Raw genomic sequence first — 16,566 nt, 5'->3', positions numbered from 1 at the left:
ATAAATAAAAAATAGTTCTCAGGACAGATACTCAATAAAAAAACAACTTACGGTCTGAAAATCAGCTTTACATAAATATATTCAAACCATATGCCGATCCAAACCAGTAATTAAATACTCAAATAAACGAAATAAAAACGGAAATAACTGAAATAGAATTTAGTTAGATAGGGCTATATAAAATGGCGGATAAACTTACGGTGATCATTCAAAGAAGAATCCAAAAAAATACGATCTATACTCTGAATTGCATACTTTACAAGGTTTTCAAATCTCCAAATCGGACACCCATGCAATGGAAATCGAAAAGTGGATTCAGAGTGCTTTTCACTGGAAAATTTGGCGGACGCCGACACACGCGTCTTCTTCAGATCCAAATTCCCAGAAAGAAAGACCTTCTTCTCAGTTTCAGAACCGAACTGTCATAAATGAAGTTTGACATCTAGCGAATAGATGCGCTAAAAAAAATTAAATATCGGGACAAGTGAAATACAATTAAGGAAGTTTGGCATATAGCGAATAGATGGCGCTAATAAACAAGACAAGTGAACTGTAATAAATGAAGTTTGATATCTTTGGCATCTAGCAAATAGATGGCGCCAATACTAAGAAATTTAAATAAAAATAGAATTTTAAATTCAATTTTATTAAAGGAAATAAAAAATGCTACAAAATAATGTAATAATACACGGGTTCACGATAGATTATTGAAGTTAAGCGACGTTAAACAATGCGAGTGGGTGGACGGGTTATGCTTTTATTCCATGGCAAGAGTGGAAAATCCATAGACGCACACGGTTCATTCTCGCCATTTCGTAGTCGGATGAGATCGGATATCTCGTGAGTAAAGGTCGATTGAAACACTCGCCAAGTCGGTAGGCCATTGACAATGATATCGCCGAGGACCACGGTTCGGATTCCGTGTAAACAAAATAGACCCCGTCCATATTAACCGTAGCAGCAAAAAAGAAATGTTAACTCAGAATGCTTTAGTTATTACTTGCTTTCTTCGATTTGTATTAATTCCAAAAATAAAAGAAGTATGAGACATTGACATGATATATTCCTATACATTGAAATGTATTACAGGTGGGGGTTAGAACCTTTAGTGTTACAACAGCAAAATAAAACACTAATTCACCACAATACACCAAAACACTTTACTTTTAAAAATTGGACGTGTTGTGATTGGAACTAGTGTTCTATTTTGCCATTGAAATATATGTTTCAGTGAAAATGTACTAAGTAATAAGGCAGGTAAGTAATAAACTCACAGTGTCCTGTTATCGTAGTAATTATATTAAACTGGATTTAATGGAAAGTCAAAAGAATATTAATTTAAAGAATTTAACTAAGTAATTTAATAATAAATTCGCACTAATACCGCGCGTCAAGGATTTTCAAGCTGCAGGACGTGGCAACGCTGCCGCGCCGCGCCGTTTCCTCATTCAACTTTACCGAAGGCGGTTTGGTTATCTGGCTTCCTTGCTTTCTGGAATTAATTCCATAAACAAACGTAGAGGGCCACTAATTGCTTAGTGAGGATTGAATGACGTTTCCAAATGCAACTTGATTAGGTCGTAGCGGATGCAAATGTTGTAGATAGTTTGCTAATTATTATTTTTAGTCAAAACAGGGGATAACACTTTTATTATGAGGCTGTACTTTCGGCATTACAGGCGAGGCACAAAAAGTAATTTTTACTCTGAATAGAACTTGCCCATGCTATTTTTTTTTTCAAACGTCACAAATACTTTTTGAACAATTTCAAACGTTACAAATAATAGAAAGAGGTTTAAAAGTAATACCTTGTAAGTAATTATATAACCAGAAACTATGGTTACGCTCGTTGAATTTGACAGTTTATGTCAGTTTAATAATACATTTTTGTACTTTTATGCTTCGGCGTAAAAGTGCTTTACTTTTATGCCTATAGGCCTTAAAATTATTTTTTATATTTTCAGGCACGACGCAAAAATCAATACTTTTGAGCCGTTTGAAAAACAATTTTTTTTTGGAATATTGGGTAGATACCATACAATCAAAAAAAGCGGCGTCAAAGACAGCTGAGGATTGACAATCGGGAATAATTTTGACGAGCTTAAAAGATCGCTCACACTATACCTACACGGACCGGCACGGACCAGACCAGTAAAATCTACCGGTGAAGGTGACCGTGTTATTTAATAGAGTAGAGCACACTAGACCAGTACCAGCACGTACCGCCACAAGCCACGACCGTCAAAACAGGTCGTGTCGGTCAGGGACAAATATGACCGGCAATATTTATGCCTGGTCGTGCTGGTCCGACCTAATGTGCGCACCGGCGAACCAGCACACCTCCACAAACATGCAAATATTGAAGGTTTCGTCAGTATTTCGAGTACGCTAGCTGGCTCAAGTCGCATGATGTAGGTTAGATTTCGTTTATTTTTGTTCGAATCTTTAAATCGTTTTAAATATGAATGAAGAAAAGCTTATTTTACTTGTACAAAAGTATCCAGAGCTGTGCGATACGAGCCAAGCATTTTATATATAGAGACCAAGAAAGAAAAGATGCAATATGGGAGTCGATAGCAAAAAAAATAATCAAATTTGATTTGTGACATTCGAAAATATTGGAAAAACTTTTCTTCGAATCTTTTTAATTCAGGAAACAAATGATGAAATTCGCCATATTGCTTTCTCTTTTGATTTATAGGGTGAACCCAAAATCTTCTTTTTTTCTTAGCTTCCTTCTCTTCCTCCTCTTCTTCACACAACATGGCTAAAATAATAATTTCTTTCTCCAAACTACTCATTTTCAATACTTCTATGTTGCACGCTCTAGTAGTTGAGCCTTGACAACTGTACTTTTTTCGAAACTCTCGCTTGTGTTCTGTGGCGGTAAAGTGTGCGACGTCATGCAGGATGCAGGTTTGTGCTGTGCTGGTCCGTACTGGTCCGTGTAGGTATAGTGTGCGCGATCTTTAAGCCCTAGACGTCATTACTTTTCAATGATTTTTGAATGGTGTATTTTCAAATTCGTGAAATAATATTTTTTTGGAAATAGATTTGTGAGTCTCTATTCTTTTTTAATCTTTCTATAGTTATTATTAATAATTGTTTTCCATTTTATGTTATTATTAATTTTTGATAAGTTCTATGTCAATTTTTAGCAAATGATGTCTACAGATTGACCTCCCCAAAATTATTATCGATTGTTCAAGCTCATTTCCAAGCCCTCTTTGACGCCATTTTATTTTCGATCATACGGTACAATGTATTCAAGAAGTTTTATTCTGGGGGGGTGCTTGTACTACAGAGGAAAATGTTTTATGAGTAGTTTTTTTTACTGTTAAATTTGATTTAAAACTTGATATGTGTTTCAATCACAGAGTATATCGTCGGTCTACAAATCCAAAAACTGATCTAATAAAAAAAGTATAATATATAAACTAATAAAAAAAGTATCGTTTTTAGTCCAAAAACTAATACTATACTTAAAATAATTTTAAATGTTTTTTTTACCGAACAAATATAATGCCATTAGCATATTTGGAAACAAATCTAGTCAAATGAAAATATAATATAATAGTATATATAACTTATAATATATAAGTAAAAAAAAGTAAAAAATGAAATAATCGGACTTGTAGACCGACGATATTATCTGTATTCTATGTATTTTGTAGTTCACAATATTTTACAAAATATTTATGTGAAAAACTCCTTCACCCGATTGTCAAGAATTTTTACAACGACGCGACTTTGAGATACAAATATATTATGAAAATATAGGGTTAAAAAATAGGGTTTAGGAATCGTGATTTTAAACAACAGGCACTTTTTTACAATTTTATTATAGAAAAGTAAATGTAATAAAAATACAGGGTGGTCCGAACTGTATTCCGGAAACTTCGGCAGCCTATTCTGCAGATAAAAATAAGTAAAAAAGTTCATATAAATGTATGTCTTAAAATACTTAGTTTCGGAGATACAGGGTGTAGAAGTTTCATTTTTATTTCAATTTTTTCCAAATAATTTCTGCAATAACGTCAATATTTGGATGAAAATTGGCGCCTGGGAGTTTTTCGACATGAGAAATTTAATTTTTATGTCAATATGGCTCCTACTAGTAGAGGGCGCCACCTACATATTTTTTAACTGATTGAAGAGTAATAACTTTTCGTCCGTACCTGTATAAAACTACTGAGTAAAAAAATACACATTTACGACGTTTGTTAAGTAAAAAATGTCTCTTGGTAAAAATCGCTACGAGTATTGGTTTTCTAAATATTTGGAATCGAATTTATCAATACCTGTCATCATTGACATAAATTAAACATGTTGACTAAATAGTTATTAGACTGAGATCATAAATTTGAAAGTTTTTGTGCCAAAAGTTAAACAGAAACTGTTTTATCATCATTTTTTTGCAGAAAAAATTATGATTAATTTAAAAAAATAAACATTTCCCAAATTTATTATTTCAGTGAAATAACTATCTACTCAATGTGTTTATTTTTCGCCAATAATGACATGTATTGATTATTTCCATTCTAAATATCTTAAAAACGGTTGCTCGTAGCGATTTTTACGAAGAGATATTTTTTGTGGAGAAAGTCGCAGAGATGTATATTTTTTTCCTCTCTAGTTTTATACAAGTACGGACAAAAAGTTATTACTCTTCAAAACAGTTAAAACATATGTAGGTGACGCCCTCTACCAGTAGGAGTCATAGTGACATCAAAATCAAATTTCTCATGTCAAAAAACTCCTAGACACCAATTTTCATCCAAATATTGACGTTACTTCAGAAATTATTTTGAAAAAATCGAAATACAAATAAAACTTCTACACCCTGTATCTCTAAAACTAAGCGCTTTAGGACATACACTTATAGGAAGTTTTTTACTTATTTTTATATGCAGAATATGCTGCCGAAGTTTCCGGAATACAGTTCGGACCACCCTGTATATTTGTAGGCGGTTCTAGCCTTTCCAGGCCGGTAAAATATTATCTGTATTTAATTTTCTTAAACGCCTTAAAATGAAGCAAATTGTTCAATTTCAATAGCTTCTCCGATTTTTTTTGGAGTTAGTAAAGATAAAAACTAGTAAATAAATTGAAAATATAATCCGTTTTTTTTGTGCAATAGGTAATAAATATGCCACCTTATAATTTAATTTTTTAATTCTCAATTAAAACATCTTTTTTTTAATGTCATATTGAATTTATACGAGCCACGAACGAAAAATAATTTGTAAATATGAATTAAACAACTGAAAAAAATAGTTTACCGGTATTATGCAGGAAATAATCTGCTAGTTCAAGAAAATAGGCCTTTAAAAACTAAGTTTTGATAAAAACTTGAATTTTTGATATACGTTACTTTGAAAGATACGAGGCATGTTTTTTAAGTAAGTACCGTTTTGCGATTCCGCCGCCGCAGCGCTACGGTCGGCGTTCCGCGCATGCGCGCTGGTTACCTACATCTCTTGTCTATGCACAGACGCCAGTACAGTCTGATTCTTCATTGTATACGTTGTTTATTGAGGGTTTAAGATGCCTCCGACCAAATACGTTTTAATTAAAATATACTGCGGCCTCCCCATAAGAGCAATGAGAGAATTTATGTCCCAGTATTGAAGGACAGAAGATCGAGTTTGACATAAGTCCATCCTTGTTCAGTAGATGGATGTAATGCACATGCGCCGAAATGCTACTTTTCTATTGGCCGAATGGTGTCGAGATGTTGTTTTCAGTTTGGACTTGGGCAGTCGCCATTAGAGTTTTCTCTAACTTTCTGTTTTCCACGTGTACTGTGTTTTCGTTTGTATTTTAATCTTTGTGCGTTTATTGACCAATTTGTGATTTAGTTTTTAAAGACTTTTGCTGTAGTTTAATTAATAGAACAATGGGAATGGGCTACTGCTTCTTGTGTGGTAGAAGCCAACTAACCAAATTAATTAATAGGAAATTTTTCTCGATTGTTCGTTTGTATCATGAAAGCAAAATCAAGAAATGAAAAGGACACTGTTAATCATAAGATAAAAATATACTCAAACTACATTTATTCAAAAATCAATTAATTGTTTAAAAGCATTATATTTAGTCTTACTATTTTTAAAATAAAAAAGACATTATAATGTTAAAAGACTAAAAAATAGAGGACTAACATAAGCTAATTATTTAATGCTTTACACAGTTTACACAAAAACTGTCTTATTGTAAATTATTATTGTTTTTTTTTTTCATAATATAAAAGAGTATTTACAATGCAAACAATGCTAAATAATTATATTTTTATCGTCATCTAGCTTGATTTATGTATAAACTTTATTTTTTTTTTTTTTTTTTTTTTTTATATTTGTTAATAAAATAAAAAAATATGTTAATTAATAAAGAATTACTTTTGTATCATTTTAAACCAGGACTGATGTTGATTATTGATCATAAATACCATGGGCAGTAAAAGAAAACAATAACAGTAAAAAAGCTACTGTTATACTTTTGTTTTTGCTGCAATTTAAGTCGAGTGAAATAATATGCAATTTGTAATACTAAGTTCTTAAGACAGTTCCTTAATTGAGGTTTTACTAAATTATTTCTTGAATTTTTAAAAAAAAAGTTGAAATAGATATGCAATTTGTACTACGAATTTTAAGACATTTCTTAATAATTTGTGTTTTACGTAAATTATATTTTTTTGAATTTAAAAAAAAAATATTCGTACCTTGTCACTTTTTTTCATTTGTTTTATTTAATATAATTGTCTAACACAACAAAGTCTACTTAGAAAGATATTGATATTAAATATAAATGAGTTCATTAAAAATGGTCTGATTAAAATTAGTACCTAAATAAAGCAAAAATTATTCCCTCATAAAACAAGAAATTTTAAGGAGTTGCAGAAAAGATTGCAACTAATATTTATTCAGTAAATTTTCATAATAGTAAGTATAAAAAAGCACAATCTCTTAAAACGACAATATGAATAATGTATATTAAGATTTAACTCGAGTTTCAGTGAAAAACTATATTGATATTAAAATATTTTAAACCTTCAGATACTATTACATACCATAAAATAGGAGTTTTTACGATGCGGGAAGCCTATCGAGAAAAAGAATTTTAAGAAAATCAGCAACTGGGATTCTGTAAGCTCTGTAGCAAAAAATTTCCTGTCTAGCCTATGCTATTTGTATTCGATTGATGAGTCACTAGACAGGGAAATGTTTACAGAATCGCACTGCAGATACCTATTACGCTACTAGGAGCCCCCATTGTGAGACAGATATAAAATAATTTATATACCTTATTCCATAGCCTATTTTTTTTAAAATGTCTGTAATATTTATAATAAACTTATTTTAACGAGTAAAAGTATTGCACCAGCATCAAAATTAACCACTACTTGTAAAAACTGTTGCTCCTTGAGTTTGTAATAGATTATAAACCAAAAATAAACATTCGAAAAAAACTAAATCGAAGATATCTGAAAACTTTTGGTCGAAAAAGTGTTTTGCCATAACATGTTGGATACGATTAAAATATCTCAATTGATAAATATGCGCATAATGTTACATTATGAAACTTATTTGATTTCAGAATATTTAAACAAACAAACTTCCAATTTTTTCGAAAGATTTAATTCAATTCATATTCAATTATTAGAACGTCTTTAACCTCAACTTAAAGATAAATAAAAACCAAACCAATAACATGTCATATGATTTGGAACTGTCCAATCAAAGTGCCTACAGATCGAGCAAGCGCAGAAAACCTACTCCCGAACAAGGATAGACTTATGTGGGAAATGCATAGACATTCTATAGCCATCCTTCAACATCGGGACAGGAATTTAAGCGGTACTCTCCGTATATTTTATTAAAACGTATTTGCCTCCGACAATCGTGAGCCCCGCCGATTGTGAAGTACGGGCTGTCATACGATTTCTTAGTGCTAAAGGCGTAAAACCGATCGATATTCATCGTGAGATCTGTGAAGTTTACGGACAAACCATTATGAGTGATGGAATGGTAAGGAGATGGGTGAGAGCATTTAAAGATGGCCGCACAAATGTGCATGATGAAGAAAGGAGTGGGCGTCCTTCGGACGTTAATGAAGATTTGGTTCAGAAAGTGGACGAAAAAGTGAAGTAAAACAGACGCTTTACCAATTTCATCATTGTGCTACTACTTTCCTCAATGTTATCGTATTGTTTTGTATCGCATTGTTACCGAGAACTTGAATTACTGGAAATTGTGTTCACGTTTTGGGTTCCGAAAATGTTGGACGGAATTTGCACAAAAATCCAACGTTTAGCAGTGCATTGACTTTCCTTGAGGAGTACCACAATGAAGGTGAAAATTTTTTAGACAAAATTGTACTGGTGACGAAACATTGGTGGCCTAAGTCACACCAGAATCGAAACAACAGTCCATGGAATAGCGACATTCATCATCACCCAAAACAGTTGAAGTTTAAGCAAACAAATTCTGCCCGGAAAATCATGTGCACAGTTTTTGGGACAGAAAAGGAATATTGCTAGTGGAGTTTCTGCCCCGTAATGAGACAATCAATGCAGGATCTTATTGTGAGACATTCAACAATCTGCGCCGTGCAATTCAAAACAAAAGACGTGCAAGGAATAAGGGTATTTTTTGCTGCATGACAATGCCCGTACACATGTGGCTAATCGGACCAAAGATCCCATCAAATCTTTTAAATGATCACTCTAGATCATCCTCCAAACAGCCCTGATCTGACGCCCAGTGACTACCATTTACTACCATTTATTCCTGCACTTTAAGAAACACCTGGGCGGTAAGCGTCTTCAAGACGATAACGAAGTCAAAACAGTTGTGATACAGTGGTTAACCAGTCAGGCGGCAGAATTTTATGAGAGTATTGAAAAAAAAACTGGGGCCACGTTATGACAAGGCCTCAACATTCACGGAAATTAATGTAGAAAAGTAGATTAAGGTACAGGCGTTCATGTAAATAAAAATTATTGCGATATCTTTGCACGTTTTTTTTTTAAATTCCAAACTAAACTACCCATATAGGCACTAGTCGGACAACATTCACCCCCCGCATGGCCCCATGCCTCTAGCACCCATACACATAAGATCACCAGACGATGATCCTATACTCTCCGACTTCCCGCTCGATAACTCTACAGACAATTATTCGAGCCTTCCGATCCCCAAGCACGATTCACCACCTTTAGGGTATCTGCCAAGATGAAATCTCATCACCGGGTCGGGTAAACGCGGTTTACTCTTCTAAAATAGGGTCCCTACGGCATCTAACTCCACCACCTCCACCACCTATGCCCCATCATCAACCAAGCACCGAAGAACTCCAAAGTAGGCTACTAATTCCCCCTTCGACTCCCACCGTGTCTAACTCACAGCCAGGCCCTACTAACTAACCGACGATGATGGCCGATTCCTACCTTCGCATACTATCCCATCTCAATCATATCCTTCCAACCACAACCACACAAAGCTACAACCCCACATACAATAAACCCACTCAACCCGACCCAACAAACACCACCGCAACACACACAAGCACAAACAAAACTCACCACAACACCACAACAACCATAACACCCAAAACAATGCCCCCCACAACCACAAACCTCACGACCTCCAACATCAATCCCAACACCCAACAAACCTCCTGACAACACCATCACACACCACAAAACCCCACCACAGCACGACGGTACTTTACTTAAAAAACATTGCCCTCTATTAAAAAAGAACAGTGTTATGAAAGATTTTTTTTTAATTCATCCCCGAGAAAGGATGAAATAAATATAAATAAAATTATTTTTTTAAAAGGGTATAGCCGGATTAATATGGGAAATCTGCCCCCCCCCCCACCCCGGCTTTTTTGACTCGCACTCAGGGGATCGATTTGGTGTCGAATCAAAATAATTCACCTAAATTTTTAGCTCTTTAACTCAAACTGTTTTCGAGATTTTCAAAAAAAAAACTATTTTTTCAATTTTATTTTTATTTTTATAGTAAAATTCAAAATTAATTATATATTTATAATTAACAAGTATTTAATTTTGTGAATTGTTTAACACTAAACAATTCACAAAATTAAGTACTTGTTAAGTTACTTATTAAGTAAATAAATAAATTTTCATAGAGTAGTGTGTTTACTTGTCTACAAACTATATTTAATTTTTTAAAGATTCTATTATGTTTACAGTGTACTTTTTGGTAATTTGTTATAGAGAATATAACTTGGGATATTTTTGACACATCTCTGTAGAAGAAAATTATAGTAAATTTTCCGATATTGTGACATAATTTGGGATTGTAATCTTCATTTGAACAGGACAGGATTATTTTAAATTTAACTTAATTTAGTATTCTTTGGTTTCTCATAACTCAAAAAACAATTCGTGTATGTAAATGATTCAAAATGCACAATTTGCTTGAGAAAGTTTCAAATAATTTTTTTATTTGAAACTTTATTTTAAAGTTTCTTCAAAAAGTTTCAAATATATTTGGGATTAAAGGAAAGAGTTGTCATTCGGTCATATATATATATACAGGGTGAGTCTTAAATAAGTGCAAATATGTTTAGGGGTAGTATATTTCGATCCCAGAAATACGATTCTGCTTTTTTTCGTGAATTTTTTTAGATTTGAAATTTTTTGAAAAAAAATTTGATTTTTTTTTAATTTTTAGTTAAAAAACATCATTTCTTGATAATATACCAATTAAAGGAAAAAATGTTTATTTTTTGAAATTTTCGAAGTAACATAATTCGGTTATTTTGGACTTATTTGAAAAACGATAAAGAGAAAATATGTTCCTTTTATCGAGATCTACCAGCCCTGAAAATATTTGCACATATTTAAGACTCACCCTGTATAATATATGTCTAGTGGGACCACGTAGAGGCGACAACATTCCCACCGGGATAGGATGGGATACATAGGATTAAAGGAATGGGATAGGAAGAGGAATGAATGTGGTAAGGGTACCTCGGTTTTACCTCGCAACTTGTCCCAGCAAAAGATCCGCAGAAAACCAATTCACTGAAATAAAATAAATATATTACATACCTATGTTATTCTATGAATCACAATAACATACTGCCCGAATAGTAAAATTAATGAAAAATATTCTCCGCATAACTTAAAAACTTAAAGACATCAATAATAAAAGATAGATAAAAATATCGTATTAAAAATAAATATTTAAACAAGAAATAACGCAAAGGAATGGAAAAGGAAACGCAACAAGAAATACAAAGAGAAATACAATTATTCTTCAAAGTTTTACCAGGAGCGTGTATATGAGAAATTTCACAACAAATGGGGAAAATATTAACCAGTTTGTGCAATTTTCATGCATATCTGGAGTAATAAATTTTTTATCCTTTAACGCGAAATAATATTATTCCCATTTGTTGTAATTTTTGAAAACTGTATTATGCACCAAAAAAATTGTAAATTATCATACCTTTTCAACCATTGTTGTTCTTGTTTTGCTGTTTCACCTTCGCCCTCCTGTTCTGGAACCAAATTTTTATTTGGAACTCGGAGACACCAACCGATTGTGCTAACGACTGTCTGTCCCGGAGTGTCAGGTACTGGTTCAACTGAAAGCGACTTTCCAGTTGTTGAAGCTGCAGCTCAGTGTACCTGACCCTCGTGTTCTTACGTGTGGTGTCACCGGTTGAGTCCAGAACAGGCAGCTCACCCAAAATGGCCTCCGGGGACCACGTCGGTATATCAGCTGGGATCTGTAACAAAATAGATGTTTTAAAAAATAATATTCTTTGGAATTGACCAACATTAAGAATTATTGTGTCGATTGTACGAAACCAAATCAGATGATGCGTTTTTAAAACACCAACTAGGCTTTTCTAGATTTTATGTACAGGGTGGGCCAAACTGGTCACTTTTTTAACAAGCCCAAACACTCATTTTCCCCTATTGAGACAGATAGACGAAAAGATAGACAAAATCGGTGTCTGGAGCTCAATTTTTGTCAGAAACATGATGGTAACAACTGCACCGTCGAAGTCTGTTACCGTTACCGTAATTAGGTTGGTTTTTTTTCGAAAATAATCATTTTTAACAAACCGCTGCGCTGGCTGTATCTTTTTTCATACGGAAAATTTTGTATTTTTTTGAAAACATTTTCATAGCCTTTTTTTTACCTAATATTTAATGGTATAAGTATAATTTTCTTAAAATTAATAAACATAAGAAATATAGTATGTAGCGTATACAATAATAAATATACTATAAATAAAATATTTTTAATTCATTAAACAAACAAAAAAAATAATTAAAAAAAAAAAAAAATTAAATAAACAATAAAATTTTTTTTTTTTACATACTTTAATGGAAAATTTGTAATTTTATGGAACATTTCCATAAGTACCTATTGTTTACGTACCTTTTAATGATCCCTCCAGTATACTTTTCCCTTTAAATCAATAATTATTTTTTTTTTTTTTTTGAAAATTTTTAATTTTTTTATTTGGACGTCCCCTATATATTTTTAATTTGTTGTTTTTTTTTTTTAAAAAATACACATTTACAGCGATTGTTAAAAATGCGTTTGCTTGAAAAACACCCGTAACTCCGAAACAGAAACAGATATCGATATGCGGTTTTACCATCATGTTTTTTGATCAAAATTGACGCTCCAAACACGCAGAATATTTTTCATCTACCTCCATGCCTGAAAAAGGTGTTTCGCTTTAAACGTGTCCAATTTGGCCCGTCCTGTACACTTGGTATGGCAAATCAAAGTCTCTGTCTTTATATTGAAAATTTGAGCTGCTAGGTCAAAAAATAGACATATGAAATAACCTGGACTTACCACTCCCGGCTTTGTACCAGACTGGGCAGAGTCCGTTGCTGGTATTGGTGGCTCTCTAGCTTCAGCTTCATCCCATACTCGAAAGATCATCTCCACCTCCTCCGGGGCCAGACTTGGTAACTCCTCTTCTACCTGCTACCAAATGAGCGTATAATATAAAATCTTATTTAGGTTATTAATATTTATATTTAAAAAAAAAAAAAAAAAAAAAAAATAAATATTATACAATATGACAAAAGATGAACTTACCACTCCCGGCATTGTACCAGACTGGGCAGAGCCCGTTGCTGGTATTGGTGGCTCTCTAGCATCAGCTTCATCCCATGCTCGAAAGATCATCTCCACCTCCTCCCCCTTTCCCCCGGGGGGCCAGACCTGGTAAACTCCTCTAAGACCGTAACCAACATGAAGGCTTATTCTCACAATAATCTTAATTTTTGGTTATTAATCAAACATATATGAACTTAGAAATAATGCCCACGAGGGGAAAAATTTTATAAAGGCTGTAAAATAATGTTTTTGAAGTTTAAATTTGATCTATCAAAAGTCTATTATCAATAAATTAAAAAAAAAAAAAAAAAAAAAAAAAAAAAACAGATTTTATAATTTTTACATAAAAAAAAAAAAAAAAATAATTAATATTAATATTATATAAATAATAATTGGTTATCAGCAAGTTTCACATAATTTGATTTATTTTGAATGTTTTGAAGTGCTGGGTTAAAAAATAAAGAGTCTGTATACTTACAACTACCGGAGGCGGTACCTCGGAATAGGCAGGTACGTCGATGGTAGGTGCTGGAAGTTGCCCCTTGATCTGTAAAATTAAAATAAATGTAAATATAAAAATAACACTATATATGAACTAAATTTCTCAAAATTTTGTTCAAAACTAAAGAGTGTGAAGTAAGGACTTACAGGGGCCGGAGGTGGAACGCAGGCTGGGGTGGGATAGTCAAGGGGAGCAAACACAGGCAGTTGGCAGTTCTGTAAAAGAAAAATTAGTAAATTTAAAAAAAATACTATATGAACTAAATTTTTCAAAATTTTGTTCAAAACTAAAGAATGTGAAGTAAGGACTTACAGGGGCCGGAGGTGGAACGCAGACTGGGGTGGGATGGTCAGGGGGAGCATACACAGGCAGTTGGCAGTTCTGTAAAAGAAAAATAAGTAAATATAAAAATAATACTACAAATTAAATTAGGTGAATTTTTCCGTCCTGTATATTATTTTCATTCTTTTTATAGTATACCTAATAACAATGCAATGAAATAGTTATTTACAGCACAAGTGTGTTTATGAACATGATTACAACGAGTGTGAACGATTAGAACGACGAGGTCGTAGACCGAGTCGTTCTAATCACACGAGTGTTGTAATCATGTTTAAACGCACGTGTTCTTATGTTTACATATCGTTTCTTTTATCAACATTATTCCGATATAAATATAGATAAATGCTGTTTTTTATAATCTTCGTTTATTATAGTCGCCCTACCTCCTTTAACACCTTTAACTTTGACATTTGTCACATTTATGCTGAAAAGTCAGTTTGCCTTGTCAAGTAAACGCGAGCACTTTTCGCCCAGAAAAATCATTTTAAAAATACGAATGAGCGATTCCGAAAGTCTCCCTTCAGATGTAGAACTTGCCGCAGTACGTGCCACGGAATCATTATTGCCGGAAAAGTTAATATATTTAGATGTTCGTAGTTGTTTTTCATTATTATAGCAAATAGTTCTGTTATAGATTCATAACACCACTAGTTGTGTTACGAATCTCATAACGTAATTGAAATACTAAAAAAATAGTGATGTAAAAACGTTATAACTAAACGGTTGTAGATAAAATTATTTATACTGATATTTTTGGAAAATTAAAAGTTGTACACATTCGTGATTCAAAATATTAACTTACCAGTGGAGGAAGAGTTTGCTGCGCGTATGGTCTGGGGGCCAGGTTGGTAGTTGACCCTGAAGGGCCATAGTAGAAGCTAGAAGGAGTCTGGGTACTGGGTACTGGGTACGACTGTAAAAAATATATTTGTTTAATGAAAGTTCTTAAATTAAAAAATAATCTACATTATGAGTTCTTGCTTCGAAAAAGTACCATATCATATACCATTTTTTTTCATTATTCCGAACATGGTAGTCCTATTTTTTAAATATTTTTTTTTATTTTATTCTAATTTCTAAGTTTTGAATAATATTTTTAAAAAAATGTTTATTACAAAAACCATTTTTTTTTTTTTTATTATTATTATTACGATTTTTGTGTTAATGTGAGATTGTCTTACGTTGTGTAGACATTGAAAATTGTACTAACTTGAAATACTTTTTATATAAAAAAAGTTAAACTATCTTATTGTGTATCCTAAAATATTTTTATTATTCTCACAATAGAAATAAAATTTAAAAGTAAAATTTTTTTTTTTTTTTTTTTTTTTTTTTTTGCAATTTTTTTGAAATATTTTGTTTTAACAAATAAGTACAAAATTTTGTAGTATTTAAATTGCTACTTACTTGAGGAGGATGTTGCATTGTGGGGGGCATGGTTCGATAGGAACTGCACACACCAGGCTGTTGATAGGATTGATAGGAACCATTATACGGATGGTACCGACACGATGATGGTCTCCTAACCTGCAAATACATATCACGGATTATTATTTATGAAAATAGGTACCTTCAAAAGTAGCAAAACAATGCTTTAGTATGTAGGTTATTAGTATTATTATTTGGGTTTGGAACTTTTGGTGTTACAACGTCAACACCAAATTTATTAAATATTTAAATTCTCTGTAAAACTTTATGAATTTTGATATTAAATACTCTATACCTAACATTAATCGTTTTTGAGAAAAAATATTTAAAAATTTTTGGACGAAAAAATCTGCCTGTCAAAAATATGTGTATAGCCTAAACGTCAAATTTAGTGATCACCACAGCCACTGTGCCATAAAGAGAAGACATGTGGCTATCTATTCTCAACAAATTAAAATTTCTTCGAATGTTCATATAATAATGAACCGCAGCTTTCATGGAATTGAGCGATTGAAAAATTATCATAAATCATTTTTTTTTTCAAATGGAAAACCCATTTTTTATTTCCCACTAATGAAACTTAATTGAAATTAAAAAGTGTATTTCCATATTGAAAAAAATGATTCATGATAATTTTTAAAATCGGTCAATTCCATGGACAGCGCCGCCATTAAATATATGATATTTGAGCCCAAATTAATTTTTTGAAATAGCTAGCTACATGTCTTCTCTGTATGTCACAGATACAGTGGCTGGTGGTAATCACTAATTTGCGTTTTGGGCTATAACCAATTTTTTTTGACCAGGTTAGCTTTTTTATCGTCCAAAAATTTTTAAATAAAAAATATTTTTTTTTTTCATCAACAAAACCGTTATTGTTAGATGTGTTAAGCATCAACAATTCAGTAACATTTTAAGAGAAATTTTAAGTTGTAATAAAAAATGGCGGCGCCCATTTAAAATAGGAAAGTCGCTGTCAGCTTCCGGTATTGCCGGAAGTGCCGCCATATTGAAAATATTTTTCATCGACAGATCTCATTGTAAAACAGAATTCTAGAATTTTCTAATGCACGCTCTAGAACTCTAGAATTTTCTAATGCACGCTCAGCTTGGGACACCCTCTATACCACTTCTAAAAATATTTGCCCTTATTTCAGACTCAACCTG

At 32.6% G+C, this 16,566-nt stretch overlaps 1 long non-coding RNA gene across 1 annotated transcript; it reads right to left on the bottom strand.

Moving 5' to 3' along the window:
* Window positions 1-13,941: 13,941 nt before the first annotated feature.
* On the bottom strand, window positions 13,942-15,494 carry LOC115883922. Its single transcript, XR_004050465.1, has 3 exons — window positions 15,379-15,494; window positions 14,774-14,884; window positions 13,942-14,010 (listed from the first exon to the last, which is right to left on the bottom strand). It is a non-coding gene; the product is annotated as an uncharacterized LOC115883922 (long non-coding RNA).
* Window positions 15,495-16,566: the final 1,072 nt, after the last annotated feature.

Source organism: Sitophilus oryzae, unplaced genomic scaffold (genome assembly GCF_002938485.1).
Source record: "Sitophilus oryzae breed Bouriz unplaced genomic scaffold, Soryzae_2.0 scaffold_2006_pilon_pilon, whole genome shotgun sequence".
Classification (NCBI taxonomy): domain Eukaryota; kingdom Metazoa; phylum Arthropoda; class Insecta; order Coleoptera; family Curculionidae; genus Sitophilus; species Sitophilus oryzae.
The sequence above is the reverse complement of the archived record's forward strand: the minus strand, read 5'-3'. Positions and strand labels throughout refer to the sequence as shown.